This window comes from Oculina patagonica, chromosome 4 (assembly GCF_052425735.1).
Source record: "Oculina patagonica isolate OP01 chromosome 4, crgOcupat, whole genome shotgun sequence".
Taxonomy (NCBI): domain Eukaryota; kingdom Metazoa; phylum Cnidaria; class Anthozoa; order Scleractinia; family Oculinidae; genus Oculina; species Oculina patagonica.
In genome coordinates, this window is record NC_135761.1 from 46,705,672 (window position 1) to 46,724,593 (window position 18,922).

The window sequence follows — 18,922 nt, forward strand, 5'->3', positions numbered from 1 at the left end:
AATGTATAAAAAAATTTGTGTACACCTGTAAGCAAGTCGTTCATACATTATCTCTTAATTTTTTCATGCACATAAACTCATGAAAAAACTACGCATCAGTGGAAATCCACCTCAAATCTCACGTGTTGTACTACCCCGACTAAAGAATGCTGGTGTTGGTCACATAGACCTTAAAGTAATAACAGACTAAGATCGAACAAAAGGGCACACACATGTTGACATACATAAACAAAAAAGGCTCAGTTAGTGAAAAACCCAATGTGATACTAACCTGGTTGAACACGAGGACCACGTCTAGCTGCAGCAGCAACATAGAATGTTGCAGCACGAATAGGACCTATATAATTCAAAAATAACAATTCAATACAATATAATAATGATAGAGATGATGAGGATAATGATATTTGACATTTCAATTATCAAGAATTGTAATTATGCGAAAACCGAAGAAAATTAACCAAAAAAATGGAAAGTATTATTATACTCACGTCGAGCAGCAGCAGAAACAGCTTGACTGCAGCTGGGGCCAGGGACAGGAGCTGCAGCAGGTGGGGGAACTGTACAGAACAAATGCATATTTAGATAACACAAGATTTAATTTCAATAAAGATGAGTTAACAGCAAAATTATGATTTGTCATTTGAATAACATACAGTTGTATGTATGATTTTATACAGAAAAGATCCTTGATTTTATAAAATAGTATAATCACAGCAAACTAACCTGGACGACCAGTTGCCCCAGCTTCATCATCTAAAGCCCCAGAATCTCCCTCTTCACCATCGCTGAGTTCCAGAACCAGTCTAAATTCTTCTCACTAAAAAAAAGCACAAAACGAGATTGTGAATTAGCAAATTGTTTTGCTAAATGATTCTAGACATCAAGTACAAAGATCGCGACAGAAAATGACTCGCGACAGAAAATGATACAAAACCGCGACAAATTCAAGGCAAACGAACGAACGTTCGAACAGCCACAGTTCCTTAGCAACGGAATGCATTTCTCAGCTTTGTGCCAACAGTCACATCCACGCTTTACGGGTTTCTTTTACTCTGATGACCAAAAGCAACATTTCTAACCAGAATTATGGATCTATTTTCGCCTAAATGTTAACTTACAAAGATCTTTGTATGTAATGAGCAAGAATTCAAGCGTAACAAGCGCATACAAAGCATATTTTCCTACATATTCATGAACACATGTTCTTTTGTTTTTGAACTGCGTGGCGCTGTATGTAAACGCTTTGTCCTCGCTTACCTCTCATTTTTGCTTTCATTGGCGAGAAGATGGTCCAATTCACTTTCCTCACCACTTGACATTCCTTCATGATCGCTATCTTCATCGTAATCGAAGGCTGTGTCTTCTTCTTGGTCGGCTGTCTCAACACGTGCTCGCTTCGAAGACGACGCCCTTACGCTCAAAATCGATTATGCAAATAAAAAATACGGTACCCATAGTTTATTCAACGGATCGCTATGAAACTCGGCCAGTGATTGGCAAATTTTATATACTTCCTTTGTGCAAAGTATGACATCAACCGGATGTAACGCAATTTTTTTAGGAATTTTTCGCGTAACCGGTCCAAAAGGACCGGTAAATCGCCGTGCGTGACAGGAATGAGTTAAGGCAGTCCCATGCTGTCTTGTATCCCACATGCTCAGGTTTGAGGTTTGCAATCTGGTCTCATTTCTGATCCAAAAGATTCTAGCTGAAAGAAGATGGGTTTACCATCGATGCAAACAAATTGATTTTTCGACAAGATTTGTTTTAAGACTTTGTCACTGGATTCAGTATCGTTTGGTTTGCTCCTCCTGTGATTTGTTAAATTTCCCCATCCCTTCCCTCCCTTGCCCTTCAACCCGGCACCATGCCCAAATTTTCATGTCCTGTGAGACCATGGCTCTAACAATCTCTGGCATTCTATTTTTGATATCACGGTTCAAACTCTGAGAGGCCTGTAGGTCTTTCATGAAAATGTAGTGTTTGTAAGTTGGAAGTGTTGTCTGCATGCTTCTTTAATATTTTAAAGTGTGGCTTGGCAATTGAGGGAAACCCTGGTAAGTAACCCAATACGTGAATATTTTTTACACTTGCTTTCTACATACGAAGAAAAGCGTTGCACTGTAAGATATTCCAATGCATTTGTTGATGACTCTTCTTTGCGAGTGGTCTATCAGGTTTGTGAATTTTAAAGATGTGGATGGGGAATTGTTGCAATGTAGGTTTTTGTACAGTTCTGGTCCAATTTGGGATGTTCCGCCATTCTTTTCATCTCTGATGTTCAACAACAGTTTGTTAAGATCCCATCCGATGCTTGTTGTTAAAGGTGATCTTTTGTATGGTATTTACTTAATTGTTTGTTAGTGTTACGACCTGCTTGGATTATGTGTGAATAAAAGTGAAAGTGAATGAATAAGCGTACAGTTATAAGCAAGCATATTTCCAAGCCTTGGTTAGCCTTGTACATGTAAGCCTTCAATCTTTCGTGTTTGGTTGTATCCTTCTTTTACAATTATATATGCGTACAAAATCCCTCCCACCCAAGTATTAACTGATAATTACAAAAAAATAGCAAAAATGATAATGACAAAAAAACCCCAGTTGTCCAGTTCGGTTTGAGCGAGTAGGGATGGGGAATAGTTTATTATCTGTTTCTAACTTCCCCGAGATATCCCTCTTGTCTGCTTGCTCTTCTACGGTTTTAACGGAAAGGTTGTTAGTTTTATCACACACGCTTGCCTGGGCCATTTCAAGGTCATAGTTTACCTGTGATGCCATAGCCTTGGTACTGGCCCTGTATATTTACCAGGTACATTGACATCTACTGTATCCTCATTCTTACTGCTTCCTGGTGGATTGTTAGCATTGCTTTCAACTGGGTTAACTGTATCAGGAAGGTCATTTACTTCATCCCAAAAATTACTTTCAGACTTTTTTGCATCGCCAGTGAATTCACCTTTTGACATTCGGAAATCAGAAAGTGTGCAAAGGAACATTGTGATACATATAAAATCTTTGCCAAGCATTTCTCAGTAGCAGTCTTATGTGAAAAATTCCTTTGTTGAACAAGGCAAGAACATGGCCTCCTTTTAATATTCTAAAAGGAGAACATTATCTTCATTGTTTTCATAATAATAATAATTGTTGCTGTAGCAGAACAGCTGGTGGGTCATCGTTCTTTGCTTTTAATGTCATGCGTTTTTCATGTATTCTTTTAAGACACTTGTTACTTCCATTCCACTCAACCAGGCCACTCAATTTTATAACTTCCCTTTCATCGTATGCTCTACAACTGCTGCTATTGCTGCAGTTACATTGACAAGGAAGCCTCTTAAATATTTCAACATTATATATCAACATATTCCACAACCAAAAACCACTCTTTGATCATCTTTTGGTGCTTTTCATCACCACTGTATCTTCTTCAATGGGTTTGTCATTTGTTAAGTATGTTTCACCGAAAATAGTGACTGGTTCTCTTAAAATAACAGATATTTTTTGCTGTTGTAAACAACCTTTATTGGTGTAAAGTGATGTGAAATGACAACCATAAAGCCTTGTGCACAACAGTAACAGGTAGTAAATTCTCTTAATAATTCTCGAACAACAACGACAATGATTCCGCGACACTACAGAATCCAAACAACATGGCCGACTCTCTACAACACATGTTCACTCCTCCAAAGATACTGTGGCGAGCCTAGTTTAGTATCTTAGCAATGTAAACATCCCACTCCGTAGTGAAGGAAGTACTTTTTCTTTGTCACCTCTTTTATGTAGCACTCATCTTTATTTTTTCTTTGGCTGAGGTTTGGCCTTGCTGGGTGGTGGACTATTCCCAAGCTTGCTTGTCTTCCAGGTAAAGACTGCTAATAAGATAACTGATAAATGATTATGTTATAATCACATAATTTAAGCTTTCATCTAGCCATGAACTTGCGCCCAGTAGACATTTCTTATTACAGACATTGTTAGTTACATAGAGGAGTTTGGTAAAGGAAAATTGAGGAAATAGCTCTCACTGTTGTGGTCTCAAGATGTCTGTCGTCATCGTGTGTTGATAAATACATCTTGAACAATTGTAACAAAGATTACATGTCCAGAAATAAAACAGTTCAAAACAGTAGCCATGAACTTGTGCCCAGTAAACACCTGTTATTACAGACACTTAGTTACAAAGAGGAGTTGAAATCCCAGTGAAGGAAAATTGCAGAACAAGGCTCCTCACTGTTGTGGTCCCAACGATGCCTGTCATAGCAGAATATAATGTGGGTGCTGTCACTGATTTATTACTGTTAAAGAGAACTTGTAACATACATATTTCCCTCAAGATCATTCAGGGTTGTTACCCCTTCGGGTGTTGCGGCAGGCAATGGGATGTCATCATAGTGTGTTGATAAATACGTCTTGGACAATTGTAACAAAGAGGTTACATTTCTAGAAATAAAATAGTTCAAAAAATATTTCATCTCAAATTTAATTAAAGACATACATAGTTAATTTATAAATCATGATTAATATGTCAGATGACATCATTTGAAATGTGTCTTGAATTTACAAAAGGGTACCCTTTATTTCTGACACTAAATATGTTTTAGCATTTTGAAAGAAGATATCTCTGAATGTTTGCTAAATTCAGAAAGGTAAGAAAAAAGGCAAGGCAATATGGTGGCTATTTTCAATGTGATTTCTCCTTAGCTACCTTTGTAGGACATCACTCAAATCTTCCATGGACCATTCCTCCCAATTCTCATCCATTTCACCAGGTCAGGTTTGACATGTGGCAATTTGTCAATTATATTCATCACGAACCCTTCTTATTTCTTACCTTTTTCAATGTTTGAAGAGCTTCATATTTTTTGCTCAGTTCCTCGTAGACCTCTCAGGTTCATAAAAGGCACACAAGCCTCTCAACTGCGACAAGGTAGGACTACTGTGAAAGGAAAAAAAAACAAGCACAAGTACTTAGACTGCAGGGGTGCCCGCTCGTAGGGACACTCCTCGGGGACTGGTTACCCCAACTCGTGTTTTATCCCTTGACGAGACTTATCGAGCACCAAGCCCAAGTAGAGTTCTATTTACATATTTACATTGCTATTTACATGGTTAAAATATGTACAATTTTATGTACAATACAATTCACAATAAATAAAGATGATAATTTATATTTTGCTATTTACAATTCGATATACACCATATTTTACAAAAGTTCAACTTAGTTGAAATTAAACAGGAAAATCTTAACATTTTTTCTTTTGTTTTGGCTTTTTATATTTTTATATATATATATTTTTTAAGGACGATATCAACGTCTATTTACAAAATTTGTTTACACAGAAGTGTGTGTGCGTATGGTATGTACGTAAGGTGCATATGGCGCGTATGCTATGGGTGGTCACGTATGTGGGAGGTGCTAGGCTTGACGACCCATGGTTGCTGGCGGTGTGGCGGAGGTGGATGAAGAGGCGGAGCTGGATACAGAGGCGGATGGTGTGGTGCGTGTGGAAGAGGATGTAGCGGAGGTGGATACAGAGGCGGATGGTGTGGTGCGTGTGGATGTGCTTGGTCTGAAGACGACGGAAATGCCAAGCGTTGCGGACAGCGATAAATGCGTTGTGGATACAGAGGCGGATGGTGTTGTGCGTGTTGATGTGGTTGTGGCGGTGGGGATGAAGTGGTTCGTGGACGTTTGGCAGCCTGCTTAAGGATTAGCCTGATGTAGTGGTCGCGCATGGACTGCCATGAGTGAGGTGTGATACGCTGCCTCTCTGTGAGCTTCCATATTTCATTGCCCCACAGCGGTTCATATCCGTGCTCCACGGCGAAGTCCAGGACAGCCTGAGTTTCGGCAGCCGTATAAGGATGGCACGTTCCCTTCTTTGGCGCACTCATGACTGTGACTGTTAGAAAATATGTAGAGACCAGATGTAGCCAAAAGTAACGAATATTACATCAATTGTAAAACGTGTGCACGAAAGCCCATGATAACAGCAATATTGTAACACATAAAAAATCTCAACTTCAACCGCATCTATCTCAAAGACAATGTAACCTGTTTAATCAAAAGTACACCAACCGTTGCTCTGTATGGGTGTTAACTACATTCTCAAATTTCAAGTCAAACGGTTTAATCCCCTTGGAGATATCAGCGGTTAAAGTTTAGCCTGTTCCATAAAGAAGAGAATGTAACCTTTATTAAAAAGGTTGAACCGAACGGTAGCCCTTAGGCCCATTTCACCATTTCTCATCCATTTCACCAGGTCAGGCTTAACATGTGGCAATTTGTCAATTATATTCATCACGAACCCTTCTTATTTCTCACCTTTTTCAATGTTTGAAGAGCATCATAGCTTTTGCTCAGTTCCTCGTAGAACTCCTGAATCCTGAAATAATGCAATCCTTTGACAGGCACTAGATTGATTATTTCGTCCATGTGTGCATTGAAGACAACTTAAGTTTGACCGTACTCCTTCTTAAGGCAATCTCGTGCTGTCTTGTATCCCACATGCTCAGGTTTGAGGTTTGCAATTTGGTCTCACCTCTGATCCAAAAGATTCTAACAGAAGGAAGATGAGTTTTCTTTTCATGCTGAGTCATAGGACTCAGTATTGTTCCATTCCCTCGTCCTGTGTGTTGTAAAATTTACCCATTCCTTCCCTCCCTTGGCAGTTGTATTTGTCCCAAATCGAAAATATTTGTAGCTGCCCATTGACAGCTCATATACATACCATTGTTGTCTTTATTCCATAATTAATTTAGAAAATAGCACAAAGTAAATACGTGCGCTGATTGGTTAAAAATTGTGTTTCTATAACTCGATGGAGACACAGACAGTTGTCGTAGACACGGCAATCAATATTCACGGCGCCAAAATAAGCAATGCAAAAATAACAACTAATAATTGTGCCAAATTTTAATGTCACAGCTGACAAAAACCAGGTTAAGACTAAACAAATATTTGCACATTTTAAAACAAGCGAGTAAGATGTTTACAGGGCTCGCTACACATTCAAAAATAGTCTGTGAAAGAAATTATCGAAGCGGCTGACCTTTCAAAGAAGTATATGAATTGGCGCAACTTCACTCCATTCTAGGCTTTGCAGCACTTCAGAACTATTCACAGCTCCTCAACTGGACAAGATATTCGTCCAGAATGCCGAGTCAAACTTCTTTTAACAGAAAAATAATTTACTTTCACCTTCAAGGTTCGAGTCGCTCGATCGTCGGTCATCAAACCATTCGGTTAGTTCGATGAAGCGAAATAAAACAATAAAACCACAATTCTTGACTCCTTCCAGTGCTGGACTTCAGTTAAACCATCGACTTAGTTATTTCTCATAATTACGTTAACTTTGGGGCCTGTTTTCTTTGTTTGTTTGGCCAAACAACGGTGAATTTTAGCCTTGAAGCAAATGTTGAACAGTTGATTTATTTCTGTTCATCGACTCCCGTACTATGATTGGTTGATTACTGTTCATGACGTAAAACCGCGAGGTGAAGAGAATCTACGTTTTGGTGTTAAATAAAGCGCTAAATATTACTTTGATGTGCGTTATTTTCTTTGTGCTGTTTTCTAAAAGAAATAGAAAACATGTTTTCCGTGTTTCTATTGAGTTATAGAAACACTCGTGAAAGTTTGGGAGAACTCGAAAAAGCTGTGGAAACACTCGTCCATCGACTCGTGTTCCCACAGCATTTCTCGTTCTCCCAAACTTCCACTCGTGTTTCTATAACTCGATAGAAACACGGAACATGTTTTCTATTTCTTAAATAACGGGTAACAAATTACAATGCTTACGCTGATTGTTCTGCATGAAGATGAGTTGATTTGGAGGTCTTCTTGAGTACTGCGCTCCAGATCGTGAAAGCCTACTTGAAGTACCTCAAGTTCTTTCTTTTTCTTTGTAACTTAGGTCAAAATGGTGATTTGTTTTTCCAAAGATGCAACATATTTGCATTGATGTGTCATCTCTTCTTTCATCTTTGTAACTTCTCTATTCTTTGCAACAGAGGATTTTTAAGTTTGGCCTTGTCTGTCAAGAGTTTGTTATTTTCTGTTAGCAAGGTTGCAACTGTATTTTGACTGGAGATTAGGAAATTATAAATGTCTTTCAGGTTCGGTTCGGATTGGCAGCTTGTTTCTTCAGATGAAGGAGACGCCATGTTTGAATTTGTTTTAGTGTGTGGTATCATGTTCTGGAGACACAATCTTGTCGCTTGGACTTGGTTCACTCCTCTTCTTGCTATTTTTCATCTGATGGATGGGTAGGGAAACATCAGTCAACACATAGAGACACTAGAACCTATCCTTCTCACTTGTCATCTCTGCTAATTCACGTTCTGCTAATTTGTTTTTAGAAAAGGGATCATCTTGGAAAAGGGCCGATACTCCCAGTTCCAAGGCAGCTTTTGTAGTGCTGGCACATCGCTCACTGGTTATATTGCTGTGACGTTGTGTTCAAACCATAAATGTGACCGCATCTTGAGGATGTAGCAGCATGCGTCGAGTGTGCATTGGTTTACTGTAACTTAATAATGTCTGATAAATTAATGTTATTTGATGCCTTTGGCCCCAGATTTGATTACCCAAGCTGGTATTGTGGTACACTCTGGATGGTACCAGGCATGAAATGCACAGCATTCCACATATTCCTTCTTATCATTAAAAGCCTGCAAAGGCAAAAGATGGGTAATCGGATACTGCTGCATCCAAGATGAAATGGTACTCTTCGATCTGTTTTTAGAAAAGGGATCATACACCCAGTTCCAAGGCAGCTTTTGTAGTGCTGGCACATCTCTCTCTGGCTATATCGCTGTGATGTTGGATTCAAATCATAAACGTGACTGCATCTTGAGGATGTAGCAGCACGCTGGGCAGCACGCGGCAAGGGTGGTTTACTGTTACTAATTTTGGCTAATTGTATAAGCTGTCAAATACTTTGACAGTAAAAAATAGCACAATACCTATCAATAACTTCTAAGACCAAGTTAGAAAACATGTTATAAAGTTAATTTTTTTAACCCAAGTGTTGGGATGAAGTGAAGCTTGTATTAATTTAATTTAGAATGGTACATATTATGCAATGTATGTGTCAGTTTGCATATCACTGCTGTTCACTTTCTTTTTTATTATGCATTTATTAAAAATGGATGTGTATACTTCATATTGATATTTTAGTTGGTTGCCTACCTTGCATACCTACCTAGGAGAAATTCTTAAGTAAGTACAGGGAGAAAGCCGCTGAGAGACTTGTCGCAGTGGCTTGCCAAAACGTTGTACTTCAGCTCTTCATTTTGGCATTGACCACCAATTGTGGTATGGATGGAGATGTCCTTCCGGAATGCTTTAACGCAGCACTACATAAAATCGCGGTGGATATTTATTGTGATGAGGGAGAGTAAATTCATTCAATAATTTTTACCAAACAATGTGGTGCATTTAACAACTATTATGGGGCACAACCTGCCAAAACGTTGTACTTCAGCTCTTCTGTGGTCCGTGTGCGTGTGGATGTGGATGTGGCGGAGGTGGATACAGAGGCGGATGGTGTGGTGCGTGTGAATGTGCTTGGTCTGAAGACGACGGAAATGCCAAGCGTTGCGGACAGCGATAAATGCGTTGTGGATACAGAGGCGGATGGTGTTGTGCGTCTGGATGTGGATGTGGCAGTGGGGATGAAGTGGTTCGTGGACGTTTGGCAGCCTGCTTAAGGATTAGCCTGATGTAGTGGTCGCGCATGGACTGCCATGAGTGAGGTGTGATACGCTGCCTCTCTGTGAGCTTCCATATTTCATTGCCCCACAGCGGTTCATATCCGTGCTCCACGGCGAAGTCCAGGACAGCCTGAGTTTCGGCAGCCGTATAAGGATGGCACGTTCCCTTCTTTGGCGCACTCATGACTGTGACTGTTAGAAAATATGTAGAGACCAGATGTAGCCAAAAGTAACGAATATTACATCAATTGTAAAACGTGTGCACGAAAGCCCATGATAACAGCAATATTGTAACACATAAAAAATCTCAACTTCAACCGCATCTATCTCAAAGACAATGTAACCTGTTTAATCAAAAGTACACCAACCGTTGCTCTGTATGGGTGTTAACTACATTCTCAAATTTCAAGTCAAACGGTTTAATCCCCTTGGAGATATCAGCGGTTAAAGTTTAGCCTGTTCCATAAAGAAGAGAATGTAACCTTTATTAAAAAGGTTGAACCGAACGGTAGCCCTTAGGCCCATTTCACCATTTCTCATCCATTTCACCAGGTCAGGCTTAACATGTGGCAATTTGTCAATTATATTCATCACGAACCCTTCTTATTTCTCACCTTTTTCAATGTTTGAAGAGCATCATAGCTTTTGCTCAGTTCCTCGTAGAACTCCTGAATCCTGAAATAATGCAATCCTTTGACAGGCACTAGATTGATTATTTCGTCCATGTGTGCATTGAAGACAACTTAAGTTTGACCGTACTCCTTCTTAAGGCAATCTCGTGCTGTCTTGTATCCCACATGCTCAGGTTTGAGGTTTGCAATTTGGTCTCACCTCTGATCCAAAAGATTCTAACAGAAGGAAGATGAGTTTTCTTTTCATGCTGAGTCATAGGACTCAGTATTGTTCCATTCCCTCGTCCTGTGTGTTGTAAAATTTACCCATTCCTTCCCTCCCTTGGCAGTTGTATTTGTCCCAAATCGAAAATATTTGTAGCTGCCCATTGACAGCTCATATACATACCATTGTTGTCTTTATTCCATAATTAATTTAGAAAATAGCACAAAGTAAATACGTGCGCTGATTGGTTAAAAATTGTGTTTCTATAACTCGATGGAGACACAGACAGTTGTCGTAGACACGGCAATCAATATTCACGGCGCCAAAATAAGCAATGCAAAAATAACAACTAATAATTGTGCCAAATTTTAATGTCACAGCTGACAAAAAACAGGTTAAGACTAAACAAATATTTGCACATTTTAAAACAAGCGAGTAAGATGTTTACAGGGCTCGCTACACATTCAAAAATAGTCTGTGAAAGAAATTATCGAAGCGGCTGACCTTTCAAAGAAGTATATGAATTGGCGCAACTTCACTCCATTCTAGGCTTTGCAGCACTTCAGAACTATTCACAGCTCCTCAACTGGACAAGATATTCGTCCAGAATGCCGAGTCAAACTTCTTTTAACAGAAAAATAATTTACTTTCACCTTCAAGGTTCGAGTCGCTCGATCGTCGGTCGTCAAACCATTCGGTTAGCTCGATGAAGCGAAATAAAACAACAAAACCACAATTCTTGACTCCTTCCAGTGCTGGACTTCAGTTAAACCATCGACTTAGTTATTTCTCATAATTACGTTAACTTTGGGGCCTGTTTTCTTTGTTTGTTTGGCCAAACAACGGTGAATTTTAGCCTTGAAGCAAATGTTGAACAGTTGATTTATTTCTGTTCATCGACTCCCGTACTATGATTGGTTGATTACTGTTCATGACGTAAAACCGCGAGGTGAAGAGAATCTACATTTTGGTGTTAAATAAAGCGCTAAATATTACTTTGATGTGCGTTATTTTCTTTGTGCTGTTTTCTAAAAGAAATAGAAAACATGTTTTCCGTGTTTCTATCGAGTTATAGAAACACGAGTGGAAGTTTGGGAGAACGAGAAATGCTGTGGGAACACGAGTCGATAGACGAGTGTTTCCACAGCTTTTTCGAGTTCTCCCAAACTTTCACGTTCTTAAATAACGAGTTCTCCCAAACTTTCACTTTCTTAAATAACGGGTAACAAATTACAATGCTTACGCTGATTGTTCTGCATGAAGATGAGTTGATTTGGAGGTCTTCTTGAGTACTGCGCTCCAGATCGTGAAAGCCTACTTGAAGTACCTCAAGTTCTTTCTTTTTCTTTGTAACTTAGGTCAAAATGGTGATTTGTTTTTCCAAAGATGCAACATATTTGCATTGATGTGTCATCTCTTCTTTCATCTTTGTAACTTCTCTATTCTTTGCAACAGAGGATTTTTAAGTTTGGCCTTGTCTGTCAAGAGTTTGTTATTTTCTGTTAGCAAGGTTGCAACTGTATTTTGACTGGAGATTAGGAAATTATAAATGTCTTTCAGGTTCGGTTCGGATTGGCAGCTTGTTTCTTCAGATGAAGGAGACGCCATGTTTGAATTTGTTTTAGTGTGTGGTATCATGTTCTGGAGACACAATCTTGTCGCTTAGACTTGGTTCACTCCTCTTCTTGCTATTTTTCATCTGATGGATGGGTAGGGAAACATCAGTCAACACATAGAGACACTAGAACCTATCCTTCTCACTTGTCATCTCTGCTAATTCACGTTCTGCTAATTTGTTTTTAGAAAAGGGATCATCTTGGAAAAGGGCCGATACTCCCAGTTCCAAGGCAGCTTTTGTAGTGCTGGCACATCGCTCACTGGTTATATTGCTGTGACGTTGTGTTCAAACCATAAATGTGACCGCATCTTGAGGATGAAGCAGCATGCGTCGAGTGTGCATTGGTTTACTGTAACTTAATAATGTCTGATAAATTAATGTTATTTGATGCATTTGGCCCCAGATTTGATTACCCAAGCTGGTATTGTGGTACACTCTGGATGGTACCAGGCATGAAATGCACAGCATTCCACATATTCCTTCTTATCATTAAAAGCCTGCAAAGGCAAAAGATGGGTAATCGGATACTGCTGCATCCAAGATGAAATGGTACTCTTCGATCTGTTTTTAGAAAAGGGATCATACTCCCAGTTCCAAGGCAGCTTTTGTAGTGCTGGCACATCTCTCTCTGGCTATATCGCTGTGATGTTGGATTCAAATCATAAACGTGACTGCATCTTGAGGATGTAGCAGCACGCTGGGCAGCACGCGGCAAGGGTGGTTTACTGTTACTAATTTTGGCTAATTGTATAAGCTGTCAAATACTTTGACCAGTAAAAAATAGCACAATACCTATCAATAACTTCTAAGACCAAGTTAGAAAACATGTTATAAAGTTAATTTTTTTAACCCAAGTGTTGGGATGAAGTGAAGCTTGTATTAATTTAATTTAGAATGGTACATATTATGCAATGTATGTGTCAGTTTGCATATTACTGCTGTTCACTTTCTTTTTTATTATGCATTTATTAAAAATGGATGTGTATACTTCATATTGATATTTTAGTTGGTACCCTACCTTGCATATCTACCTAGGAAAAATTCTTAAGTAAGTACAGGGAGAAAGCCGCTGAGAGACTTCTCGCAGTGGCTTGCCAAAACGTTGTACTTCAGCTCTTCATTTTGGCATTGACCACCAATTGTGGTATGGATGGAGATGTCCTTCCGGAATGCTTTAACGCAGCACTACATAAAATCGCGGTGGATATTTATTGTGACGAGGGAGAGTAGATTCATTCAATAATTTTTACCAAACAATGTGGTGCATTTAACAACTATTATGGGGCACAACCTGCCTTTGAAAACAGCATGGTTACATCCCCCCTCCTGCCAACTAATGTTCGGGGTGAGGTCTGTCTTTCAACGATTTTCAAATTTGCTGCGCAATTACCAAATTCAGGAAAGAAACTAGAAATGGACTACTCGAGACACTTTTTAGTGCTGTTCCTGCGCATAATTGAACTCACAATTGTCCACAACGTTGATTTCTAGTTTTTTAAATCGCATAATTGGACTTCAGAATAAACTAATTTGGATTTGCAACAATGTTGGCTAAAATAATCAATGTTTCAACACTTTTGTAACTTATTGTAGCTTGAATCATTTGAGCCATTTCAAACTCATACTCCACTTGCAATACCATTGCCTTAGTCCTGGTACTGTACATTGTTATTGTTAATTACAATTGGATTCTTTTGTCGTTGAAGCAATACAATGTATGTAATCCCTAAAGATGCTGTATTTACCTTCTTGTACCTAGCATGTGGCCCTTGATTGCCTTTCTCGTTTTGAAAATTGAAATTGAATATTATGCTTGTATCCTTTTGTGCTGGTATCCTAGCTAGACAGTTAAGCTATGGGTGAATTACTATAATGTTGTGTTAGGGCTCAATTTTTTTTTTTTTTTTAAAGGCGGTATATCTGCAAGGTCATAGCTGCCAACCCTTACCAAAACAAAAAAAAAAAACTATAGGAATGATATGGCCAAGCTTGGGCCATGAAAATGGGAAGAAAAGGTGATGCTATTCATTGTATGGGAGAGCTATGGCACAATTTCCATAGTCTATAGATATTCCTTAGCACTGACACACATGCTTGCTCTATACCTTTATGGAAATGATATGGGGCACCCATTGTTCAATCTATCATATATATTCTATACCAGGTTCAAGTTATCAAGTACCAAGTTCCATAGAATTTCCATATGATAACTTCATTTGGGAATGTATCCATAGAGTTTCGATATGATGGCTTTACAGAAACTAAAAAAAGTGCAAAATGCAAGCCAACTCTTAATATGTTATTAATTTATACTGACTATTGCTCGGACTTTAGAAGTCAAAGTTCTATTCAGTCTCTGTGAATATGGTTTGGAAAAAGAGCTGCATATCTTAAAACGAAGTCTGAAAACTCCATATTAACACATATGTCGATGACGTTATCAAGAGGGACAACAGGGAACCTGTTCCTTCTAGGCTTCTTGAGACAGACAATGTGGGTGACAGGCTTCCCCAATACTTCATACAATTTACAGACATGTTGACTGGACACTGCCAGTTTAGAAACTACAGCTCCATAGGCCATTCTTGGATCATCCCTGACCACAAAAAATACTTCAATTTGCCCATAACAGATGCTGTCTCCTTGCTGGAAAGCAATGGTGTAGTTATTTCCTCTGAACACTCTTGTGTATTTTCAGGAGTGGAATGTTGCTCCTGTTTTGAGCCTTGAGAAAAATGTCACTTAAAAAATTGATGCCACACCCAAAAACCTAAAGAGATCATCATCATGTCTGCATCAGCAGATCTGTGCTGCTTGAGTGCCCCAACTGCAAAGTAGTCTTTCTACAGGTGTGTTCTGTTTATCCTGAAAGGAAAACAGTTACCATTTCGAATCTGTGTGCTGCGCAATCTATGATACAAAAGCTATGCCTGTTTCCTTACAGTCATGAAAACGTTTTGCTGTACTTCACTATATCACCAAAAATACATTGCGTAAAGCAATGAAAAATTAACTGTATTAGCCGTAAAGGTTCACAGGCTCAGTGAACAAAGCTCTTTCACTCAGTCATACTAAAAAGCTTGTTGTTTTCTTGAATCTCCAGGCATTAGTTTTGAATGCAACCTGTAAACAAGGTCCCTATTGCTACTCAATTAGGTAACTAAATATTTGAGCGTTTGGGGAGCTTGGCCTTTTTCAACAGTATGACAGAAAAATAACACATAACGTTTAAAAAGACAATTTTAATGTTATAACAGCTTTTAACAACATTTTGATTTTTCCTAAAAATATTGCATGTAGACTGACCTGTTAGTTCGCCAACATAGTTGGAAAACCAAATCTTTGGTGCATCCTGGCAGCATCTCGTTGATCAGCTGAGGATGGTGTTGATGACTTGTAACTTCAGTCATTATCTGCAGGTGAAAACAAACAATCACACATAATAAAACTACTGTGAAATGACATTTTTTGTAAGTGCTTTGACACTTCCTCTACCTAAAACTCAGCATGTTAAAGAAATGGATCAATTCTGAATCTGGTGCTCTAAGTAGGTAACATGCAACATGAGGCATAATGATTGTACTTGCCACACTTTAAGCACTGCTGTCTGTATGCTGGGCAGTTTCGGCCTGGAGGATGCACCTCTGTCTTTCCACAGTAACCACAGCTTTTGCCTTTCTCTTTCTCTTTTTTCTTGTGCTCTTGTTTTCTGGTAAGACACGGCGGTTTCTTCCACCCCTCTTGCCGCTCTTTGGGAAATCTCTTGATTGATGCTCGACTTTCGGTATCTTGAAATCTTCTTTCATATCCTTGACTTGCTGATTGATATCTTCTCTTTGGCTTGGAATTGATCGAGGTTCCATTTCTTTTGCTGTTTGTGGGGCACTTGTTGGATGTGATGGGAACAAAGTTCTTCATGAAAAAGTATTTTGAGGGCTGGTTTTACATCAGGGTTTTTCAGCACTCCGATAATTCTTGCAGTGTGCTGACGAAACAGAAGAAAGGTTGTTGACTAGATGAAAACATGTGCGATGCCTGAGGGAGTAAAATCTTTGTCACAAGAATGGACGATTCCAATGCGTCAAGTTCATTTGCTAGTTGGCCTGAGACTTAGGCATCGCCTGCGCCAGCTGAGGTCGGGGGAGATGGCGCTGATTGTGCTGTGAGCTCAGCTTTCTTGAGTATACAGCGTTGACCCATTGATAGGTCAAGGTTTGCGATAACTTCAGCCATCATGGCCTCAATGGCTTGCACTGTGATGAATTTGTGATGATTTGATGGTGTGGCCAGTGAAGCCATTGGCCTTGCACTGCGCTTGTGTTTCCTCATCCATGGATGACAATTGAAGTAAAGATTCAGAAATCAAGCGAGCTAATGAAATGCGTTTGAGGAGAACTGACTCTTTCACAACACGATAGGATAAAACTGATACTAGTAGTAGTAGTAAACTTCATTTTTCTCTAGACAACTAATGGAAGTACGTCACTGCACTGTCAATTATACCTAGATAAATCTAGTCGTTTTATCTTACGCAAAAACAAAAATCTAAGTTTGGTAACTTTGGTCCAACCTGGGAATGGCAAAATCCAAGGTTGGAAGGCTACCTTTATAATTATAACCAAGCTTGGTTGTTTATGTAATAGTCCAGCCTGGGAAACAGGAAACCTGCATTGAAAGGCAAATATTTATTGTTAAACACTGATACACTGTATATCATATGGTATTGTTTAAAAAAGTGCCATCAACTGATTCAGTAGAGCCAGATGGGGATTAACTGAGAACTTCATTTTTCTCAAGTTTTGCAGCAGTCAACTCTTTCTTAAAATATTTCAAAATTACAATTTTTTCTGTTTGTAAATTTTTGTAGTTAACTGGAGTCTCAATTTCAACATAGCCCTAAGTTATTTTTTTATATTATCTAACGCATTGTATTTTTACTATAGCTCAACTTTTAGATTTTTTAACATTGTTACAGTGAAACCTTGATTTAACGAGCAGCCAAGGGACTGGGGAAATTTGTTCGTTATATCGAGGGTTCGTTATATCGAAAACCTCGATATAACGAATTTGCGGAAAAACAACCAAAATGTTCGTTATATCGAGGTATAGTTAATAGTTATAGTTAATGCTCTGAACTGTTTGAACGCCTGTCAAAAATAACATTTGTGCTTTAACGTTTAATTTCCACGTTGGTATGGGCATATGTCTTTGAAGTTGTTTTCCTGTTAGGATTAAAGTATTTTCATCCTTGTTGAGTCTGTTTTACATTCATGTTTTGTCGCGTGGTAACTAAAATTCGTTATATCGAGGTACATTTTACGTTTGGGCTCCCGGATTGTGTTCGTTAAAACGAGGATTTAGTTATATCGAGGTTCGTTATATCGAGGTACTGCTCCATACATTTTACTGTACATTTGGCCAGGCTGAAGAAAATCGTTCGTTATACCGAGGTCTTCGTTATATAGAGATTCGTTAAATCGCGGTTCCACTGTAGCACATTATTATACATTACATCATAACTTTTTATCATAGTTTTATTTATATCTTAGTCTTATATCTTAGTTTTTAATTCAGTTTGCATAGAAGAGCCAATATTGTTGGAATGCAAATAAACCATTATTATTATTATTATTATTATTATTATTATTATTATTATTATTATTATTATTATTATTAATAGCCAATTTCTTCGCAAGTTGATATTTTCTGTGTCCTCTGGACTTCTCCTGCAGAATTGTGGCTGCAGGAGTTAAATGCCTCTTAATTAGACTTAAATTTTTTGAAAGCAGACAGCGCACATTAGTTGTGCACTATACTCTGACATCTCTTCCACAGTCTCAGCTGTTTCAGTTGATTCTGGCTTGCTTACGTCTGTTGCAGCTGAAATAAAAAATTCTCTTATTTCACCATAATGCCCAAATATGAGAGCATATTACACTGTAGTAGAATGCATAAAATAGCAAAATACCGTAAATCCTTGAATAAGCGCCCCACCTTATCTTAAATTTGAAATAAGCGCCCCGGACACTTATTCGAGGATTTAAAGTAGCAGGGAAATATTGCAGTGGAATAACCAATCCCTTATTCACAAAACTATTAAGAATCGGATTTAAAAAAGAAATTGTGACCACTTAACTTTAAATAATTATGGCCTTTTTTGCAGCTAGTTGATGCAACCCACTAGTTTACTTGAAATAAACAAAAAACAATAACAATCCCATCATACCATTATCATTGCTTTGTACCTCTTCATGACAAAATTAGTTATACAAAATTAGTTTAGTATAGGCTAAAAGTTTAGATGCTAAAACCACAAGTCATGGGCAGTTCTACAAGATACCTCATTCACCTTTTGTTGTTCCAGTATAAGTAGATGACAAGCTAACACCTAAAACGTGTTTGAATTTTAACATAAAATTACATTATATTACAGTACAATGTAATCCTGAATCTCTCTCTACTTTTTTACTAAAAATATCAATTTAACAGTGGTGTTTCTGCCAAGTCAGTATAAAAATGCTATGTAGAGCAAAGAAAAAAGTTAACAATGTGTGATTCCAGAAAATGTCCATACTTCACCTGGAAGTTCCTGGGGATTTATAGGGATCTCAAAAGCCTATAACTTGAAATGTATGAAGCTTTTTTGTACATATCCAGAGGGGTGGGGAGGGGGGATCTTGAGATATGTCCCTTCCGTGGGGGAGGTATGGATACTAATCAGATAGTATTAAACAAATAATTCATGGAATTCAA

At 38.5% G+C, this 18,922-nt stretch overlaps 1 long non-coding RNA gene across 1 annotated transcript; it reads right to left on the minus strand.

Moving 5' to 3' along the window:
* Positions 1 to 271: 271 nt before the first annotated feature.
* Positions 272 to 1,074, minus strand: LOC144648778 (uncharacterized). The gene is made up of 3 exons (XR_013569767.1): positions 724 to 1,074; positions 489 to 557; positions 272 to 337 (listed from the first exon to the last, which is right to left on the minus strand). It is a non-coding gene; the product is annotated as an uncharacterized LOC144648778 (long non-coding RNA).
* Positions 1,075 to 18,922: the final 17,848 nt, after the last annotated feature.